The sequence below is a fragment of the Halictus rubicundus genome, chromosome 14 (assembly GCF_050948215.1).
Source record: "Halictus rubicundus isolate RS-2024b chromosome 14, iyHalRubi1_principal, whole genome shotgun sequence".
NCBI lineage: Eukaryota > Metazoa > Arthropoda > Insecta > Hymenoptera > Halictidae > Halictus > Halictus rubicundus.
The window spans coordinates 10,624,869-10,647,325 of NC_135162.1; the positions used below are offsets into that span (position 1 = coordinate 10,624,869).

General features: G+C 45.0%; 1 protein-coding gene across 1 annotated transcript in view; it reads right to left on the reverse strand.

Moving 5' to 3' along the window:
- Positions 1 to 22,457, reverse strand: part of Alpha-man-ia (alpha-Mannosidase class I a) — a 634,153-nt gene that overhangs the window by 606,554 nt on the left and 5,142 nt on the right. The window lies entirely within an intron of this gene.

A 22,457-nucleotide genomic window follows, 5' to 3' on the forward strand; every position in this document is an offset into this window, starting at 1 on the left:
ATTATTAAGAGGAGAGTCTGTTGAGAAAAAATGCAGAACCCGCATTTGATTTCTTTTCTTTTCTTTGTTTGTGGACGGATTTTACAGTTTCTGAGATGCATCTGCAGCTCGGGCTCGCATTGCTCGCCACGGAAATACGCGTGCGTCAGTATATTCCGTTATGGTTGCACGGGCATCGTTGCCGTTTATTTTTGGGTCTGTCTGCTTAGACTAAATTTTAACCCATCAAGTACACCTGCTGTCGTATCTAGGAAATACGAGAACCCGTTTCACCTGAGGCGGTCTCGGCGGCAAACATCGCAAGCTCCCGGTATTATCGCGTGTAATTCTGTTCGAGCTTTAATTAAACTAGCCAACGGTTAAAGGTGACGTCTCGGTGGATAATTTCCTGCGAGGTTAAGTGACATGGCGTATTCAAGCTGGGGAAAAAACAAATTTCGAAAAAACCCCGAAAATCTGCTCGAATTTATGTGCTCTCATTTACAAAAATTTCCTCCGGCTTAAACGACAGGTATTCGAAGTTATAATTATCAAGAGGGGAGTGCGAATTTTATGCGAGCTCCATGCATCGCTTTGTTATGTATTTTTACATAATTTTTCTTTGTGACGTTGCTAGTGATTATCTATCTATATTGAACATTTGTTTCACCGAAGGTTTTCCTAAAGGAATGCCAAAGTCAATTCCATAAGTTATTTTGTGTTATTTTATTGTCGATGTTAATTCTTCGCACTTATTAGCTAGCAGCAGTAAGTCAGGCTTTACGAGTGGAACGTGGCCAGCGCGATAGCGTTAGTCATGAAGTTCAAATAAATTGTTTCAGAGATAGGGAGCGCGGCAGGAAAATATAAAATTATATGGTTGCCGCGTTTATTGTGCTGGACTGTTCTAAATTGCTCTTATGAAGCACGGAAACATTTAACGCAATAACTTTACCAAATCAATTTTCACCAAGCTAACATTCCTGTTTAAAGAAAAAAATTCCTTTTTGTCTATGTAGTCTAATTTTTACTCTCAGAGTCGCCAGATCAGGGGAATCGACTCGAATCGAGGGGAATACCCCCTCCCTACCAGTACCCGGTTGGTCACGTGACAGAGACGCGTCACGTGACCGGGCCGTGGCGGAAACGTGGGGAAACAGCATCGAAGAAGGGGAAGGTAGAGTGGGGGGACAAGTCTTAATCCGACGACTCTGATTATGCTACTGTCATTAAATAAATTATCCCATTTTTACATTACAGTCGACAGTATTTAAGTTGCACAATTTTTATTCTTCAGTATACTCCATGTGGATTTTCTGCATTTATGGGAAAAGTAGATAGGAGGGATTTGAAGCAGTAGGTAGTTGAAAAAAGTTAGAATTATAATTTTTCTTTTGTGTAAGCCTGACATGTGCTATAGAGAATTTTTCATGGCGCAAGTTGGAGGGACAATAGAATGGAGTTTGATAAAATTTCGCGCACATCCACAGCGTCGCGTGGGTGGCCAAATTGGCTCGATCGGTAGTTCGTTAACTCACGTGGAAAATGGAATCGGTTCTAGGCGATAGCTCATAAAGTATCATTACGAATAGCCACTTAATCACGGGTTATCGAGCTCCGAAGTATACCGGGGCAAATCCGCCACTTGGTCGGAACCAGTTGCCATGATTCTGTGTCAGCCATTAGATTTGCCCCCTCGCAGTTACAAACTCGACGGCCCGTGATTAGGTCCTCTTAATGGCGCTTTTCTGTTTCTAACTTATGGCGACAATTACGCATTGCGTCACGTACGTGCGTTCTACGTTTTCAAATGTTCACTTGAAATATCGAACAACTAAAATTCACGAAAACTGAGCGGCCAGCTTTCGTTACTACCGGGTGTCCCAAAAATTTTGTACTTCCTCGAAAGGGATAATTCCTTGGATCATTCGAAGCAACTTTTTCCTTTGCGAAAATTTTCTCCGCGGCTTTGTTAAGGAGTTATTAACAAAAAAGGCGGGCCAATCAGAGCGCGGCTATAGCAGAGGGCTGTCCCGGCTCGGCGACAGCCCTCGCCGCGCGCGGCGCTGGTATTGGCTGAGTCACAACCCGCCTGCTGTACCCGCGCTCTGATTGGTCCGTGTTTTTCGCTAATAACTCCTCAACGAAGCCACGTAGAACATTTTCGCAAAGGAAAAAGTTACTTCAAATGGCCTCTAGAATCACCACTTCCAAGGAAATACAACATTCTTAGAACACTCTGTATATTGCACACATAACCTCTCCGTCAAGTTCTACAGAAGTAGAAACAACGCTTCAATTGTTGTTTAAAAAAAGATATCCCCATAAACTGTCATCGGAATAAACGAAATGAGTCGGCGTCCGCTGCGAACGTTCCGGTAACGATGATTAGATTCCAATCTCGGCTCGCGTTCGCACGCTCTCGTAATTAACACGCATTTCGAATAATTTGGGCGGGCAGATCGGTTGCATAGGATCCGGGTATCTTTTATGCAAACGTAAAAATCAATTGGCTTTCGTAACGAGCTGGTGTAATTCTCCATAGTGACGCGTCGGGCACCCGGAATAATCAATTAAATTGGTTCTGTTACAGCATCGATCCAATCGGAGACCTTAATTGCGCGGACAAGAGGTGTCGATAATAACAGAGAATTCATCAAACGTTTCGTAAGTATCGCGACCGATGCGATACCGGAAGCTCGGAACTTTCGTTTCTGCACGATATTATTCTGCCGATGAAGTTGTCAAACAGAATTAGGCGAAATCATAATTGAAAACTTTCCGGCAGAATCATCGGATGCTGTCCGAGCAGGAACTGTTTCGTTCGGACAAACGCAAATAATTAATTTAAATTGCGTTTCCACTTTGCAATGCTGCGACGAGCCTTCTGTCTTGCTGTAATAACAATTTTAAGAAATTGTTGTTTGTTGAAATTGTTGTGGAAAAGTAATTATAAGTTCGAATTCTGTCCAGCGGATTTACACGTTTCCGTTCTCGACGGTAAAAAAGATTGTTTAAACTGCCGAGGAAAGCATCTATTTTCCCGGTCTATGTCGTGAATTATTTTTAATTAATGCGGATGTATCGTGTCCATTAATCTTGACTAGTCCTGTTCCATTACACCTCCCCATTCTACTTCTAATTATCTTCGCAAGCTGTATTCATAGAGAACGTTTCATTAATCATTTTCTTATCGTAAACACAGTATACACGTTTTTCCGTATGTAGATTTCTCTTCGTGGAAGAGACTGCGGTAGGTCACATTTTGCAATCGACGCGTGCAATTTTCATTACGCGCAGAGATCCGCGGTCCAACTTGTCCACGTGTCGAACTGGAATTAGTTAATTAACCTCGTTAGCGAAATAATCCCGGGTCTTCCAGCTCCAGGCGGTTCAACGATTCCCGCTTCGGCGTAAAAACATCGGGTTATTTTTACGGACAACAACAACACGACGAAATCGATACCTGATGCGCGAGATGAAAATGTCCGTTGGAAGAATGAGAAGGCGTTGATAATGACGCGCGTCATTTATCATCCGGCCCGTGAGATTCTAGTTTATTTTTTCCCTCCTCCCTTCCCCTCTACTCCTCTTTCTCTCCGTTGGCCTCTTTTTGCGGTCCCTGATAAATGTAGATTGTTCGGAATGGTGTTCCAAACAATTTCCGCGGCCATGAAAGTTTGTTCGGGCCCGAGGTCTCCATTACATCCAGCTTCCCTCGACTTAAGGTCGATAGAATTGTGGAAACGTGTTTAAATTTGCATTTCATTCCGGTGTCGAAGCCACCTGGAAGCAGCGAGTTAAGAACTGCGGGAAATAGCTTCCCGAGATTATACCTTGGTTCGCCATTAATCCGCGAAATTAACATTTTCCGTTATTCCTCGGCCAGCAATCCCCGCAAAAGAAATTGCGACCTCCATCGTGTACGATCACCTGTCCAGCGAACGAATCAGACTGCGGGACCATTCTTACAGCTATTCTAATCGATAACGTTTGGGGCCAATGCTTTGTTCTTATAACAGTGTTCCGCAACCACTGTGCCACGGCACACTAGTGTGCGCTGTGCCGCAACCGCTGTTCTGCGGCACATTAGTGTCTGCTGTGCTATAACCGCTGTGCCGCAACTCCTATGCCGCAACCGCTGTGCCGCGGCACACTATAGTGTGCTGTGTCGAAACCGCTGTGCCGCGGCACACTAGTGTGTGCTGTGCCACAACCGCTGTGCCGCGGCACACCATAGTGTGCTGTGTCGAAACCGCTGTGCCGCGGCACACTATAGTGTGCTGTGTCGAAACCGCTGTGCCGCGGCACACTATAGTGTGCTGTGTCGAAACCGCTGTGCCGCGGCACACTATAGTGTGCTGTGTCGAAACCGCTGTGCCGCGGCACACTATAGTGTGCTGTGTCGAAACCGCTGTGCCGCGGCACACTATAGTGTGCTGTGTCGAAACCGCTGTGCCGCGGCACACTATAGCGTGCTGTGTCGAAACCGCTGTGCCGCGGCACACTATAGTGTGCTGTGTCGAAACCCTGTGCCGCGGCACATTAGTGTGTGCTGTGCCGAAACCGCTGTGCCACAACTGCTGTGCCACAACTGCTGTGCCGCGGCACACTATTGTGTACTGTGCCGCAACCGCTGTGCCGCGGCACACTATTATGTACTGTGCCGAAACCGCTGCGCCACAACTGCTGTGCCGCGGCACACTATTGTGTACTGTGCCGCAACCGCTGTAGCGCAACTCCTGTGCCGCAACCGCTGTGCCGCGGCACACTATTGTGTACTGTGCCGAAACCGCTGTGCCGCGGCACACTAGTGTGTGCTGTGCCACAACCGCTATGCCGCAACCGCTGTGCCGCGGCACACTATAGTGTGCTGTGTCGAAACCGCTGTGCCGTGGCACACTAGTGTGCGCTACCGCTGTGCCATTTTGTTGTGTTTCGTATCTGATAGAACCATATACGAATAATTGAGTGCTACGTCTAGACTGCGAATTTCTCTGCAAAATATCTTTTGACCGAGTCAATTCCTCGCCATAAAACTTCGATTTTTCCTGTGCAAGCGCAGAAGCTGGAACGGGGATCAAATGAGCCGTGCGCATTCGCGTTTCCTTGACGCCAGAGTTTACCGTTTTGCCAAGGAATATTAATGCCCGTGGAAGTTTCTTTCCCGAACGGCTTGCAGACTTTTCGTACGTCGAGAGCACGAACTCTTTCCCGAGTTCCCGGAGTTATGCTGCGAGCCGAGCAACCGTCAGGTGGAACTTATTAGAGGCGTAACGAGAGATGCTTGAACGTGTAATTTCTGTCGCGCCGCGTTACCCTCCGTTGCCAAGGATTTTCTGTTTCTCGACCGCGCGAAATGGCACTTGGATTGCTGCGTGTCTATGTTGACTATCAGAATCCAGGAAACGTCTAGTGTTAATTAATTCGAGTTGAGACGAATCAAACAGTCTTCAGCGTGGGGTGGAACATATATTTTATCTCGGCCAATTTTCGTGAGGGGGTGTCGTAGAAGGGGAAGGTAGAGTGGGGGGACAAGTCTGAATCTGGGCGATTCTGGGCGGGGCATGGATAAGTGACCGAAGGGAAGCCATAAAATTCGGACAGCAACGAAACTGGCAGATTGCGGTTTCTTTTGTCGCGACCCATCTCGTTATAAAGTTGAGAGCGACGTTGTTCGGGGTCTAGAAAGTTAGATACAGGGTGAAATGAAGAGAACAGATTCCGGTGGTATTTATGCAGTATTCTGAATCTTGAGAGGCTTCGATCCGCGGGCTCGGGCGGAGTGCATCCGTTATTCCACGGTTGTCCGTTCCGGTGGGACGCCGGATATTCCAAAGATGGCACCAAAGCACCGAGACTGCGGAGTCCATAGTGACTCGATGGCACGCGAGCTTCCCTCTTTGACTGGAATATTAATATCCTCCGGCTGCAAGCGGTCTAAGGGGACACATAAAGCGAGAGAAGAGGGACTACTCGGGAAAACTAAAACCCCGTGTACCCCGCACGGCCAACGGGAACACACGTTTGCTGTGGCTTGTTAGAAATTCATATCCGCATTTTATGGCCCGCTTGTAATTTGACGGCAATTAGTTCTCGGCCCGGGGCCAACGAACACTCGCAATCGACGGTGCTGCTTTTTACCTTGCAAAAGGAATTCAGTTTTCTCCGGCGTTCCCACCAGAAAAACACGGAAACCGGCTGAAACCGTTGACAAATGGCGGCCTCGGAATCACAGTGCCGCGTAAATGATATTTTCGAAAATTCACGTTTTTCATCAAAACACTTCATATACGCGCTGTCTGTGGAAATTAACGAAATAGAATTTTGTGCAATTTATAATTAAGATTTCTAAACATTTTGGTAATTATTTTTAAGAAATGAAAATTTTTTTATTCATTTCGGGTTGAAGGTAATGGATTGCTGTATCTAAATTTTGCTAATCGCTCCTCCCTTTCAATTGGCACACTCAATTGTGTCCTAAACGCATGAAATCCGTCTATTTCATATACAACAATCTGCAATACCAAAATAAAAATTTTTTCAGTTAATAGGAGTTTATTTCTCCCGTCAGTGGTCTTATTAAGTCGTGAGAAATGTGTTAATATTCTTTCCAGTGTTGAAATTGCACTCGCTTATTTCCGCGACGAGCGCATAAAATCCGCAGCGCGGTCGTCAAGGACTCGGTTAATAAAGACTTCTCACAGGACTCGTCCCACCGGCAGTCGGTAAGGACTCGGCGAGAAAGGAAGCGTCCTCGAAGCTCGAGCGATATGAAAATCAGGAAGAGATACCGCTCGCGAAAATCGGAACGAATGGCGCGCGACAGCGAGCGCCATCTTCGCGAATCGATTCCCGGTAACCGAGAGTGTCTGGCGGCCTAATTGAGAGTTTGCCCCCGATAGCGAAAGTGTTCCGGGACACTTCCGGTTCCGGAGCCGGGATCGAATGTCAGGTCATGAACTCGATCGCGTGAAAAGACTTCCGCTAACAATCGAGCGATTTCCAGTCGTTGAAGCGTCCTCGGTCTCTGTCTCGATCGACTCGATCCGACGCGATCCGACGCGGCCACCAATTGATCCCTTCTGCGCTTGTTACTTTAAGCTAATTTCTAGAGCGGTCGGGAACTTAGGCTCGGCCTTTATGCGAATATGTGCTCGTCGTCCCATCTGGCAGGGATTATGTCGGGCACAAGCGTCACTTGATTGAAAGATGGTTACGCTGATGGTTTAGGGGAACTGCGAGGAGTTACGGTACGGCCTTTATGAATCATGTGCTAACAGAACGTAGAACATGCTGGGCTTTACTGCGGTGGACACAATAAGTTTGTAGACAAAGTATATTTTTTCATTTTTATGGAAGAATGTAACTAAATTTTGAAACGTTACGTTATCGAAAAGTTGGAAGTATACCTGTCATTCCAGTACAGTCTCTACTCGATAAATGTCGCGAATGTCTAGCCGATAATTGTCCTAAAACTATCCCCACTACGAGAGGCTTCGGTCGAGGGTTTATAATACAGTTAATGTTAAAGTTTTTAGTTAGTATTTTGTTCGGATTAAAACTGACGTCCAGTGACTTATAACCGCGAGGTTGTGTGACTATGGCTGCGTGCAGGTCCGAGTAAAATCGTGTTAAAAGCGGACATAATAGACTAGGAGAATCACGCTTGCCCGAGCGAGCATTTTCGACGCCTGTGCGTAAACGCCGCGGAAATCCGGTCTGTTGCGTTGGTCAGTACGGTGACCAGGGAAATAAATGAATGACATCGGCATAATTACGTGGTCGAGATTTCGGTTTCCAACATATTCATAGCTGACAGCAGGATAATAATCCAGGGCTGAATGGACTCTGCGTGTTCCGAGAGTTATTTTCGCGGTATCCGTGCGGGATGGATTCAGATCGCCTGGCGGTCCGTTCTAATTACGCCTCGTAATATGATTTAATGACAGTTAATCGGTGTATATCAGTTCACTGGCTACCGTGATCGTTATAAATTGACTTGGACCGCTAGTTAAATACCCGCTAACCAATGATCTTGACCTAATCACCATTCTTTCCGACCTCGTGCAACACGCTCAAAATTCTTCTTTTGACATACTAACTGCAGTCATCTACGACTGACTGCAATTTTTAAATAATAATTTTAACGAGTAATTTCATTTTTAACTAGATCATTTTTCGACTAGACTTCAACGGTGGTTCGGCAGAGTGTATAAAAATTTTGTTTGGGACCTACGAAGTTTTTACTCGATATATGTCGCAAACATCTACCCGATAAAAGTCCCAGAACTATCCCCCGTAACACTAGAGGAGTGTAAACGTAGTATGTGTCAGGTATAGTATATCAAAGAATGGTATCTTCCAGCCGATATATGTCCATGGCCAGACCCGGGTTTTGGACATATATCGAGTAGACACTGTATGAGTGAAAACAGCAAGACTTGTATGTTGAATCTCCTTTCTTGTTAATATTAGAAATCTTAACATATCGGTAGATTTTATGCATTAATGAAGTTATTAAAAAAGAAAGAAACTCCCAGGTGGTGCATCACTGCAGAAAATTTTTATTTTGCATGCAGATTGGCAGTTGCAGGGGTTCGATTAAAAACTTGATTAGACTTCTTGGAGTTTTTTCGTCAGAAAAATACTTTTGTAAAACAAACAAAAATTGAATAGAAGTTTGTAGAAATTTTCGTAGAAAATTCTCGTAGACTATTTGCTGGAAGATGTGGTAAATATTGTCCGCAATAATGTCGCCAGAGGGTAGATTGAAGAACCATCGGTGTATTTTAGCGAATCGCATACGCGTATACGGTGCACTCGGCCGACACGGTAATTCGAGAATTCTCCTCATATTTCCTTCCGAGGAAATACGAAATGTCACGAAATGCCATGAAAGGGGGGACTTTAACCCAGATTTGCTCATTCTCCTTGAAATTGAAAATTTGTCAGAGCCTCGCCCCGTTCAACGTTCGCTCCTAACCCCTTGAGACTCGAGACGCTGTTTTCCTCGTACCAGCAAATCGTTCCTACTATTTATTATAAATAAAAAAATCATCGAATAGCTTTTCCTTCATCCGCGAAATTATCGAGGACAAAGCAGCTCACTCTATACACAGCTGTGAAAAGAAAAACAATACCAAGGGGTTTCCATTGGCAAGCCAAGCGCCGACAGAGAAAGAAGAGCCGAACACTTCCATGAATTTATCGCGTCTCCCGAAGCTGGCCGGAGCAATTATGAATATTTCGAGAGTAATTAAGCAGTCGGCTAAACCCGTGTCCGATAAAAAGCTCCGGGCGGTCGCAGTCGGCTGGTAATTAAGGCAAAACAATAAACGAGCTGCGTCGTAAAGTCTGGTTGGTCCTGATTGATCGTGGCAGACGGGGAGGCTCGTAAAACTGTTCGCCGTCGACGACCGCGTCAAAATAAACGCGGACGGCCCCGGCATCGGAACCCGCATGCGCGACAGTGACGATACGCGTCACGTGACCGGACGGAAGCGTGGGGGGAAAAGCGCGGTGGAAGGGGAAGAGTATAGTGGGGACGCGAGTCCTAATCTGACGAATGGACGGACAGGGACGGAACGCGTCACGTGACCGGGCGGAAGCGTGGGGGAATAACGCGGTGGAAGGGGAAGGTAGAGTGGGGACACAAGCCTGAATCTGACCACTATGCGTGTGTGTAGGGTTAACGACAGAAGAGACGTCACTGGCGTATAAACTCCACATTTGGTGTATCTCCTGAATGGGGAGGGGGAATCGCTTCAATTTTATTTTCGTGTTACTTTGTTACTAATAGTTAAAGGTGCATATTTTCAAGTGTATATAACAGTTGCAAGAGACAAGAATTTTGTCACTTTAGAAAAAATTGCAATTCACCTTGGTTTTAAGGCTTCCAGGTGTGTGTGTGACCCCTTGATATATTCAACAGGTAAAATATAACAGTATTTTAGAATTCTTCTGTTCGAAATGACGGCCACTGATTTTCGGCAGAAATGCATAAAATCCGGGGTGTCTAATCATTTACGTATTCGTCACTTTACGCGCGTGTGTGCGGGTGTTCGTGTCACCTGTTCATTTTTCCGCGTACTGTTCGCTCCTCGGCGAAAAACCAGCGATCGAACGGACACGGAATATTAAAAAGTGAAAAACAAACGGATCCACCCGGTGGCTCCTGCGTTTAAAAGAAACGAACCGGGGGAACGATGGACGTAATAACTCGTCCTCCCCCACTTTCCAGCAGCAGCGAGTGCGTAGCCGACGGTTCGATATTTAAATTCGAACCCCCGGTGCACTTCGGCCTGCATCCGTGCCGCGTCCCACCGAGGATGCATGCGCGCCGAGTGTAATAAAAGCCGAGGCGCGCGGAACGGTCATAATCCACTTTTGTTTGCAGATTTATCGACGCTCCGTTACTTTATGGGAACGGTATGGTCGGCAGCTTCAAACTTGTGCAACATAACGGACAATTTTTGAATCGGTTTGATTACGGCGCCGGGGCCCGAAGAGTTATGCGCCGCGTTTTATGGTCGGTCATCGATCGGAAGGCGGCTCTGTGATTGAAAGAAATTACCAGCGTCCCGGATATTTATATTTCCCGCCTTGTTAAGTAAATAAATAAATTTAAAAAATACGTGAAAAGTAATTGAGTAATTCATTTGAAAAAAGCCCATTAAAAGTGATTGGAATGTATTGCTTTATAAAGGTGACACGATTAATTTTATTTAGATTTTGTCCAATTTTTACTCGGCTACCCCCACTACCGCGCTCCGCCCGTATTCCCCTCTCACGACCGGAGCGCGATAGTGGGGGTAGCCTACGTCATCGACTCTCGGAGCGCCAACTGGCCAGGCGTGCTATAGTGCGTGCTTGAGTAAAGAAGTACGATTATTTCCAGATGGTGGTAGGTTTAGTGGCGCTAATGAATTTTATCGCTTTGCGTTTAATCAACGGTTCAACATCTAAGCAAACTTCATGAAAGGCTGCATTGTTCGTTTCTGTATTGTTTTTTTTTTTTTTGTGTTCGCGAAAATCTATTTGGCAAACAACGCGTCGGCGAGCCGGCACGAAGATTCACAGAGTGAAATTCACGCGCACGTCTCCCAGTCGACTCGTTAATTCGCGTTAACGTTTTTATTGCGAGGAAAAAGTACCGACAGCGCCCGCGCAAATACGCATTTTCTGTGTTCCATCGAACGAATCAATTTGCCTTTTCACCTCGCCCGGGGTCTGTTTATTTTCACAGAAAAATAAAATCGCGAAAAACGGAATCCGCGCCGGGGAAACGCCGCGAACCGTTGCGTTACGTTGATCTTTTTTAACCGGTTTATTCATTTCGCCGAATGATATTGCAACTCGACCGGTATTTTCGTTTTATTGCGCACCGGTGATGTCATTATTCATATGTAATTTAATCCTTTTTGCTACACACGAATTTTTGTTGGCACGAACAGTATGTTTCTCGTTTCAGTTGTAATTATGTGCGCGCCAACACTGCGACGGCGGTGCCTGGGTCTATTTTGACCCGGAGCATCAAAATAGTAACATGATCCGAACTATGTCGTGTTTGGTATCGTTTTAATCAGAAAAATGCCACGAATCTGTTGGTAAGGATTTCACGAAAAAATAATGTAAAAACAAAAAAGTTACCATTAGCATCGAGTAAAAACCTAGTAAAATAAGCTATGGGTGCAAAATGGAATATCGAGCCTAGCAGAGTGGACCGATAAAACAAAGAATTCTAAGAAAAATAATAACAACTTGGGAACGAAGTTTCGAGTGCCAAAAAAATAATCAAAACGCCGGAACAGAACGGTTTCTCGGTCGCGCGAGCATTTTCAGCGGGGCAACAGATTATTTTCAGGATTCGCGCGTATCACATCGCGAATTTGGTGTTCGCGAAAGAGAGGTACGGGAAAATTACGATGTATTCACCGGACGAAGTATTCCGAAATAGGTTGGCCGTTGTAACGCGTCGGACGCCCATGCAACCGGTGAACGGTTCGGAGCTCCTAGCCTGGAAATTAGATTGCACTCACGTTACCCGCGGCAAAAGTTCACGGCACCGTGCGGTTAACGGTTCCATCGTGTTCCTGGCTAGGTCAGGCGTACATATATACGTGCTGCATGCTCGCCTCGATCGTCGAAATCGAGTTTGCGTGCCACGCATCGCAAAGTATCCTCCGGGCCGCGTGTTTCGAGTTATTCAGCCTCGATTTCGATCTGGCCCGAGCCGGCCCGACCCGGCCCGACCGACCCTCGATTTCTCTCTCGTACGCCCGAATCACATCGAATCGCGATCTCCTAACGGAAACTTTGCCTCGCTCACTTTCTTTGTCTTTCGCTTTCGAAAGAACGCCTCATCGATTCTGTTTTGTTTTCTTGTTTTTTTTTCAGTGATCAAAAAAGCTAGCCGAACAATAGCTGCGTACTTTTCTCCTGAGAATATTACGCCATGATGTTGTACCGCGTACGACCTCCAAGCCTGCCCTACCAAAACAATTCAATTTGACCTTCCGATGACCCTATCGAAAGCAAACAACCCTGAAACATTTTTGGAAAAAATTATTTACAAGATATTGACCCGCCTGAGGATGAATGTATGATAATAATTTATCGATTGAGGTTGTAGAGCAGTGGGGCCCCTCGAACGCTGGCTTCGTGCCTAATCGCAAGATTAAGACTTGTGCCCCCACTCTAGCTTCCCCTTCCACCGCGCTATTCCCCCACGCTACCCACGGCCCGGTCACGTGACGCGTCCCGCCCCTGTCATGCGTGCGCCTCAATGTCACGTGACTAGTACTGGCGCGTTCCCTCTCCATGGTAACGTCGCTTATTGGAAGGGGGTTTCGCCTGAATCGAGGCAACTGTGGCCAGCCCTGCTGCAGCGAGCGGCGGCGTCGGTGAGTTTTGGTGAACAGTCGGGTCAGAGGTTAACCACATTAACACCACGAGTCGAACACTTAGCGCATACTAAATATCCTTCAATATAGACAAACTTTGAACACGGTCTTATTAACCGGGCCCCGTCTTGCCAATTATTAACCCCGAAACCAGCAATTTTCGTCGCCCCCCTTACACGTTCAACCGTTCATTTCGATCTCTCGCGTTCACCTCGGAGGAATCGTATACCGTCGAAAATTGCAAGGATCGCCAATTGATTTTCTGCCGATGGTCGTCACCCCCTCCCCGCCGCCCCACACCCCCACCACCCCGGCAGTTTCGCGAGCCCTCTGGGGTGCTAACAACTTGCGCATTTTCGTACGCACGCGTGATCGTTCTATATCACGCGATGGCAACGTGCAACTGGTAATTGCCGGCGAGTTCCGCAGAATTTCAGGGTCCGCTAATGACGCACTTTAGGGAAGGTTCGCTTGTTGATTGAAAAGAATGCCGCGGAATCGCACACGCCACCGTACGTGTTCCCGACGATTACGCACTGGTTTAGGCGAACGCCACTTCCTGCACCTTCTCTCCTCCTTCCCCTCTCTACCCCCACCCCCCACCCCGCTTGGCTATGCCAGAATTATTACCGCCTTAATTGCTTTCTGTTGCCACTTCATACCGACAGAACGCTTATAATGATGAGCAGTCACGATAGGCCGAGGTGTTACCGCCCGGCCGGCCGTTTGTTCGAACTTTCACTTTGAAACGCTGTTCCCCGAGTCCTGCTGAATGACTATGCCGAACTTCTGCGAATCGCACCTGTTTAGCCGAATGCTAACCGTTTGAGAACCATCTTTGTTCCGCCCTGGGCTCGTTTTGAGAATGAAATAGGAAATGATAGGGTCGCATAGTGATGCACCGGTCCATCAATTCCGCGACATTTGTCATCGAGGTCTTGGCGACATATACAGAGAACTGACTGTAGACGCAATTTAAACCGGTGAAAGCATCAGGAGAATTTAAGCGTACTGTTATTTTCAACCTGCTGAACATAATAAGAAAAAAAAAAAATACTATTTCACCCCAATTTGTTGCAATTCAGGTAAAATTTAAAATATTTCAATTTCAAAAATTCCGGTATATGCTTCGGAAAATGTTGATTTGCCTTGATTAACTGTTTCCTACGACGCTCTCGAGTGATATCCATGATAAAACCATGTTATAAAAGTAAGTTGTTCCGATTTTTATCAGCTGTTCGTGCATTATCTTTTGTAGATACTAGTACGCGGAATCGCAGCTTGATAGGAATTCTACTGGAGCACGAAGTAGAAATGGAATTCTACCTGAACATTAACAACATTATTTAAATAAACCGTTGGGGACCGCTCGATCAATCGAATTTTTATAGAGTTGCGTGTATTTCCTGTGTTTTCCTTCTAAACCATCGGAATGTAAAACAGACGATATACGGAATGCCCGATCAGTTGCAACAGCCGTTATCAATACACCTAACCGCATACGCTCGGGAACACGTTTACATTGTAAATGCAGCGCGACACGCACGGTCACATGTGTTTTGCGATACGGTCTCGTGTGCGATTGCTCGTGTACCATTGAAACGTAAACCGTTTAACGATCATTCGAAATCTCGACTGCACAATAAATATATAAATATTATTCGTACAGTGTTTGAACACTAAATATCCCCGGGAAATTGTCAATATTTGCGCTATGATAATTTCGTAAAAAAAAACCAAATAGTACAGTGTTTACTCGATATATGTCCAACACACGGGTCTGGTCACGGACATAAATCGGGTAGGAGATACTACTCTCCGCTCGGCGACCCAGGTCTCTCGAGCTTCTTGGCCCCTCGCGGGGTATACCAGCAGTGGGGATAGTTCTGAGACATTTATCGCCAAGGCATTTGCGACATATATGGAGTAAAGACAGTACAATCATAAATTTGCAGCAAGTGAGAAACTGGGGGCACGTTTTCAGCGCAAGACGCGTTCCGCCGTTAAGCAACCGGCGGCCCCATAAAACAGTGAATTATTTACCGGTACACCTACTATACCATAGCATCGGATCAGGGTTAATCAATCCCCTTTTGATCGTAAGAGAATCACCGAGGCACAGAGCCAGCCGGGCAGCAAATTTCCGGGGCGTACAGCCCTGTGGTAAGCCTTCCTTTATCCGGTGGGCATTTTTATTGGATCGGTCCGGGGCCGAGATGAATCTCGTATGCCGCGTGTATCCGTAAAAATTTATCGCCCGGCCCGAGATCGCGTCGATGTAAGAACGGCCATCAAGGCGATTTTAATGCTTCCTATGGCGGTTTTCGAGCACACGTGCGTGCGCGCACACGTGTCGGGGCCCCGGTTACAATGTGCCGCCGGTAAAACGCTCGTAAACACGCGAGTCTCGCCGATATCGACTCGCCGCCGACTACCGGGTATCGGCCCTACGTGTGCGGAACATGGCATCGGGACGTTTTATTGGACGTTATCCCCGGCCGTTTGTAATTACTTTGCCTGCTGATCGGTGACGCATCGCGTGGTAACCGGTATTTCGAAAATCGCGGTATCGCGGAAACGCGAACCCGAAGAAGGCCTCCGTTCGACCCACAGATTAATAAAAACCGTACGAGCCTGTGCCACCGAAAGAATTTCTCCCTCTCGTACAGGGTGGCCCAGAAATGTTGCACTTCCTCGAAAGGTGTGATTCCTGAGCTAAAAATTTGAACGACGCGAAATGACCTTGAATGACCTTGGCGGACGAAAGTGTTACGGGTCGTCGAGTTCGCCTAGGGATAGGCTACACGCCTAAAAGCCTGCACTTCCGCGTTAAAAACAAAAGTTCTCCTAAACAATCCAAGGGAAGACAGTAGGATCGTTCAAGGAATCTAAAAATGCTGTATTATTTTCAACTCGTTAAAGTCGTTAAGAGAAATGGAAGTCTCTGTAATTCCCCTATGGCGTGAGATTGATGCAGATAATTTTCATTTTGCATAAAAATCCGCGGTCTAATCACCGATTATACAGGGTGGGGCATTTAGAACAGGTCACCCGAATAACTTGCTTGCTTTTCAAGGTAGAAGAGAATGCATCAGACCAAACATACTTGGTATCGAGGGGCTCATGATCTCATGTTACTAGTTTGTTTACACCTGGAACCGTCAAGGAGATATGAAGGTCAACCGTGTTTCTTACATGGGCCGCTACGGTTTTCTATTTACATTCTGATAGCGTGCGTCCAGACGAATACAATAACCTATTGCGAAGGTCACTCAAGGTCAACTGGAATAGAAAACAAGTTTTCACGGATTATTCCTGTCTTAAATGGCGCAGCCAGTATAGTTACAAGAATGGTATAGTTACGGGAATGGTTACAAGAACGGCGCGCGTCGTTCGAGGCCGATTTCAACGCGACCTCCCGTTTTCAATGACTTAGGGGCGCTGTCGAAACGGTGCCGTTTTCAATCGCTCGGCCGCGATTAGAACACGCGCACGATTAGCATCATAAAGTTTTCGCGGGGGACCGTTTAATTCCGGCCGGGGCCGGAAACGCTCCGGCGAAATGGGAATCGGAATCGACGATGGAACGGCCGGGCCGGGTCGGGTCGGGTCGGGCCGACTGCCGATGCATCGCGATGCATCCGATTCCGCAGTTTACATGTAACCGATTAAACTACGCTGACCGCCGACTCATCTGTTCCGAAAGCCGGATATGTCTTTTCGGAGGATTCCGGCACTGTTGCAACGGTGCAGCGTCGGAACGGGCAACCGGTGCGGTTTCGCAGTTGCAGTTCCAGCTTTCCACAATGGTCGACTAAACGAATGGTCCTTGCTAAATGGGCCGTTCGTCACGGCGAATACTCTGCTGCCCGTTGTCTTCCTGTTCTCCTTTCTTGTTTTTGTTTTTCTTTTTCTTTTTTTTTTTTTGTTTTTTCATTGCAAGACTCCTCCTCCCCTTTGCGAGAGCAAGAACAAAGGGGACGTGTGCCGGTGCGCTGATTTGTTGACTTCGAGAACGGAGGAGCGGCGGCATGTCTTCTTGTTCTCTGATCTTGTTGATAAAAATTGTTTGTCACGTGTAGCGTTCTGCGTGTCAAAAACAATTGCAAAATAACTTTAACCCGATTACAGTATTATTTTGAATTACATTCACCCATTCACCTTTTCAAAATACCGCAAAGCATTTACTCTCTTCCTACCTGTATCACGAGTTTTGAAGAACTATGAATGAAACACTCTTTGCTTTTTTCTATTCGTCCCGCCAGTCTCTTTTTGAACAGTTCCTTGACTGTAAAGCGAACAGGAACGGAGCATTAACGTAGAATTCGTTCACCGACGATACGCAGGTAGCGTGCGAGGATTAAGGACCCTTGAAACGCCGCACAGTGGTCCGGATCGCAGAATTTAGGGACATTTGTGTATAACTTTTGAACCGTTTGAGATATTGAAACGCGGGGTTTGAACTAAGAAATATTATAGAATAATCTCTTTCTAATAATACATGTTAGAAAATATGTTTCGTTTGATTTGTTAATTAATTATTTTTATAAATTTTTATTCAGTTGTTAAATCAGTTGCTTTCCTTATTAAAACCATTGTATAATAATTCGAAATTCAAATCTTATAGTTTTTTATATATAATGTGATTATGTTATTAGAATTTTTGATAAAATGTACAGGTATACAAGTTATTAAGTAAGGTATCCAACGTCACAAATATATATTGCGAGTAAAAGTAATATTAATATCTTTTGAATTGATAAAATAAGAAGTATACTAATTAATCTTACCATTTTGTTGTTGAAGAAGTACGTGGCTTTTGTCTTCTTTATTCTTTTAATAATTCTTCAGCCTCTGGACTTGATAGGATTTTTGATAATATTCTAGTAGGATATATGAAATCATTTTCTAACCACTTTTTCTCCACCAATCCACTTTAAACAACTTTAAACAACCAATCCACTTAAACAATTTAAACCACCAATCACATATAACGTGATTGGATCCATTTCGTTTTTAATTTAAGACAGTTTGTTTCAACTCACCTTAAAAATAGGCGATCAAGTCTTTATCCGAGTTCACTATACACTTCACTAATAAACTTAATTAAACACGCGAATGCACAACAACAAATACACTAACAAAACACACTACAATACACTAACAAATACACTATAACTAAACACACATAAACTATATAAATGAAAACATAAACTATGAACAAAGCACAACGAAGAAAACTAGCTAACAGCATGCAGTTTTCAAGAAAATGCTTCGAGTCTCTGTTGAACTCTCTTGAACTTGAAGAGGACAGTCGCAAATTTTCCCCGTGAAAGCCGGTGTTTCGCGCAACGCGTTGCGTTCCCGGATCTAACTGGGTCAAAAACGGAACGGAGCTCCGGATAGAGGACCTTTCACCGGTCCAAGAATCCCTTTGCGTCAAACGAAATCCCTTGAAACGCGGCGGATTCTCTTTCCGGCCCTTTTAAACGCGGAAATTCGTGTTCGTCGGCCGGGAAACCCTTTTGAAAAGCCGCGAAAGCCGTGGACAAGCTCAAAGGAGCCGAAACGGTATTCGGATGTCGTGATAATTATTAGCTTTTGCGGTCGAAGGGCTCATCAACTGGACTGCACTTGTCACTAATAATTATTGGCTAATTGGTTAGTTGACAAAATGCTGCGCGTGGCTAGCGAAAGGTCTCCAACGCTATTCGAACCTTAAACAAATAAAATATACACGTTAGTTAAGACTACGTTAAGACGTATGACAATAATACAGTCCTCTCTCGCTATATGTCACGAATATCTAGGCGACAAAAGTCCCAGAACTATACCCTTTTCTATATTCGGCAGTATATCGAAGAATAGTATTCTTGTAGACGATAGATTCTAGAATATACGCGTATGACAATAATACAGTCTTCTCTCGATATATGTCCCGAATATCTAGGCGATAAAAGTCCCAGAACTATACCTTTTTCTATATTCGGCAGTATATCGAAGAATAGTATTCTTCTAGACGATAGATTCTAGAATACACACGTATAACAATAATACAGTCTTCTCTCGATATATGTCACGAATATATAAGCGACAAAAGTCCCAGAACTATACCTTTTTCTATATTCGGCAGTATATCGAAGAATAGTATCCTTCTAGACGATAGATTCTAGAATACACACGTATGACAATAATACAGTCTTCTCTCGATATATGTCCCGAATATCTAGGCGATAAAAGTCCCTTTTCTGTGTATTAAAGAATAGTATCTTCTAGCCGATCTATGTCCGCGGCCGGACCCGTGTTTTGGACATATATCGAGTAGGGGATATATCGAAACTGTTATACGACGGAAGTATCAAGATTATATAAAATTTGCAGTTCATTGATTGCACGCGAATCGAACGGCGGGGTCGTAAAAACGTTATCGTTCGGTCATCAAACGTTATGTCAATTATTAGGGCAATACGCGGAGGAATTGCTGATCGTTTGCGTACAAGCGGCTGCATGCTAGCACCGCGCACAATAACCTGACCGACGGTTAACAAGCGACCGCAATCAGAGATAGAAGGAACAAAGCCTAACTCGACCGTTGAGTCGCATTAGCGAACAGCGAGCCGATTATATTTCATTAGCGGGCTGGTTTAGACAAATGAAAGTACACGGGGTTTTATTAGAAATTCAATGATCGATTAGAGCGAACGGATGGGAATGAAAGCACGGTTTCGACTAGAATCTATTAGGAACTGCAATTAGAAATTCATTATAGTGGAATTCCCTAGTATTCAAGAAATATTTATTTTAATCATTACCGACAGAAGAATGAGAGAAAAGTCGAAAAGCTTGGCAAAGAGCAATCCAAAAATCGGGGTTTTATTCTAATATCAGTTAGAATACTATTAACATCGTAATAACAAAATATTCTAATATTTATTCTAATATTTGAATGAAATAAAATTGAATAAAATAAATGAAAAATTCGCGGTACGAGCGTAGAAGCAGAGCCACCGTAGAACCGAATAAAACAATAATTGTTGTATTAAAAGTTTCGATATCTTTTGACCTACCGAGTTAATTACTTCCGTCGCAACGCTCGCCGGAACACGCGCAATTCGAGAGCTGCAAATATTTACGTTTCCGTTGCATAAAAGGGCAACCATGCCGCGCGTTTTTACGCAAATTTTATGGGCCGCTCGTGGGCGGAGAAAAACACTTTTCGGCCGGTGCTATCAAACAGCGTCGGAATTGGATGAATTGGAAACGCGCCATCAATTTCGGGAAGCGAACACAAACGTTCGAAAGTGCGCGCGGCGCGCGAGAAAAAAAAATACTCGCGGCCATAAAGCCGACAATGCACGCGGTGACATTCCCTGATACGAGATTATTAAAAATTGACGGAAAACCGGGAACAGTCCGAACCGTTTAATAGACTGATAAATAGATAATGGGACGGCGGACCATTCACGAGCGAGCGTGCGCTCGGAAATTCGATAAATACCCGGTGAATGGAGATATCGTGGGGAGGGGGGAATCGTGGGCAAAAAATTTGCCAAAACTCCCGCGCCGCGAACAAAATACCGCGCATTATTCATACGCCGATCGACCGAATTGCAGTTTAAAAGGAACCCGAATTTTTCCGGCCGATAACGATTTGCGGGTGAAACCGGACGAAAATGTTACACCATTCGAGTCTGGCCGATGATTTCGCACCGAATTTCACGGCGCAGCAAGTAGACTGTATATTACATCTGTTAGTATGCTTTTGCCGAAATAATGTTTTCAACCCTCCGCTGACAATATCGGTTACCGAGCATTTCCCCGCGACTGGCTGTCGAATTATTATTTTCACTGCAAAAGGGTTTAAAAATTTCGACGAAATATCACTTGCATATTAAAGTAGGGACTATAATAAGTATCCTAGAATTTTTTATGTCAGGGACTCTGGGTTTTTAGGTCCCAGGGAAATTCTTCTTTCTCCGTAAGTGTCACTCCGTAATTGTGTCTTGAACTCTCATTTTTACAGCAACGTGGTGTATACATTCGGTTGAGAAATTACGTGAAGATTAAATTAGGGACTATAATAAATGTTCCAGAATTTGTTTACGTCGGTATATTTTTGAAAAAATATTTTTAGACCACAGGCAGTACGAGGCAAAGCGTTTATGCGTTCAATTCGAATACGCAGAAATTTAATTTCGATGATCGTTGCTTCCAATTTTCTGGCCAATGTTAAGTGATACTACGTGTGCTTGGTCAATAAACAAACGTGATAAATATTGTGATATTCTCGTGTACATTTATTACAGCAGACTTTTCCGAGGGCTTTGTTTTCGCCGACTGGTTACCAGCTTACGGTTCTCGGTTTCCGTTTCGCAACGAAATTCCAACGGTAGTTGCCGGCTCCGCGGCCACTCGATTCCGCAGTTGCGCCGGCTGCATTTGCGTATAAATGAGAGTACAGTATGCGCATTCGTGGATATTCCGATTAATAGCGTTTCCCGTAGGTCGTGGAACGTAGCGGCCCGGAACGCGCGGCTAAATCACCGCGAAATGAATGCCGGGTCCCGATGAGATTCCGATTTACACCTAATAAAAATCAGCTCGTTCGGGAATCACCGGATAAAATCATCGACAGTCCCGGCAGTCAGTGCGGCGTTGCGGCCGATAAAAACGAAACCGGTGCCATTAAAACGAATATATTTATTTCATTCGCGCGAACAGACTATTAACCCACAATAGGAGCGCACGGTGTGACATTTAAACGCTGTGGCGAGTTGTTCGGTTGTAATTCCGTCGTTAAGTTATTTTTAGCTTTGCTACCGATGCATCTTGATTACAATTAGTCGAGGACGACGCGGACAGATCAATCCTCCGACACTCAGATTTATAAAATGTCCCTGAAAGTGTTTATTTCCATCACAATAGGAGCGCTCGGTGTGACATTTAAACGCTGTGGCGAGTTGTTCGGTTGTAATTCCGTCGTTAAGTTATTTTTAGCTTTGCTACCGATGCATCCTGATTACAATTAGTCGAGGACGACGCGGACAGATCAATCCTCCGACACTCAGATTTATAAAATGTCCCTAAAAGTGTTTATTTCCATCACGATAGGAGCGCACGGTGTGACATTTAAACGCTGTGGCGAGTTGTCCGGTTGTAATTTCGTTGTTAATTTATTTTTAGCTTTGCTACCGATGCATCTTGATTACAATTAGTCGAGGACGACGCGGACAGATCAATCCTCCGACACTCAGATTTATAAAATGTCCCTAAAAGTGTTTATTTCCATCACGATAGGAGCGCACGGTGTGACATTCAAACGCTGTGGCGAGTTGTCCGGTTGTAATTTCGTTGTTAATTTATTTTTAGCTTTGCTACCGATGCATCTTGATTACAATTAGTCGAGGACGACGCGTACAGATCAATCCTCCGACACTCAGATGTATAAAATGTCCCTACTGTCTATAATTCTGTTCGTTTCTCTCATAAATGAATAATGTCCGCGGTGGGTTTATAAAATATTGAATTATTTATTTGTCCCAAAGTGTTGCCGCCGAAAGGCGCAGCCAAGGT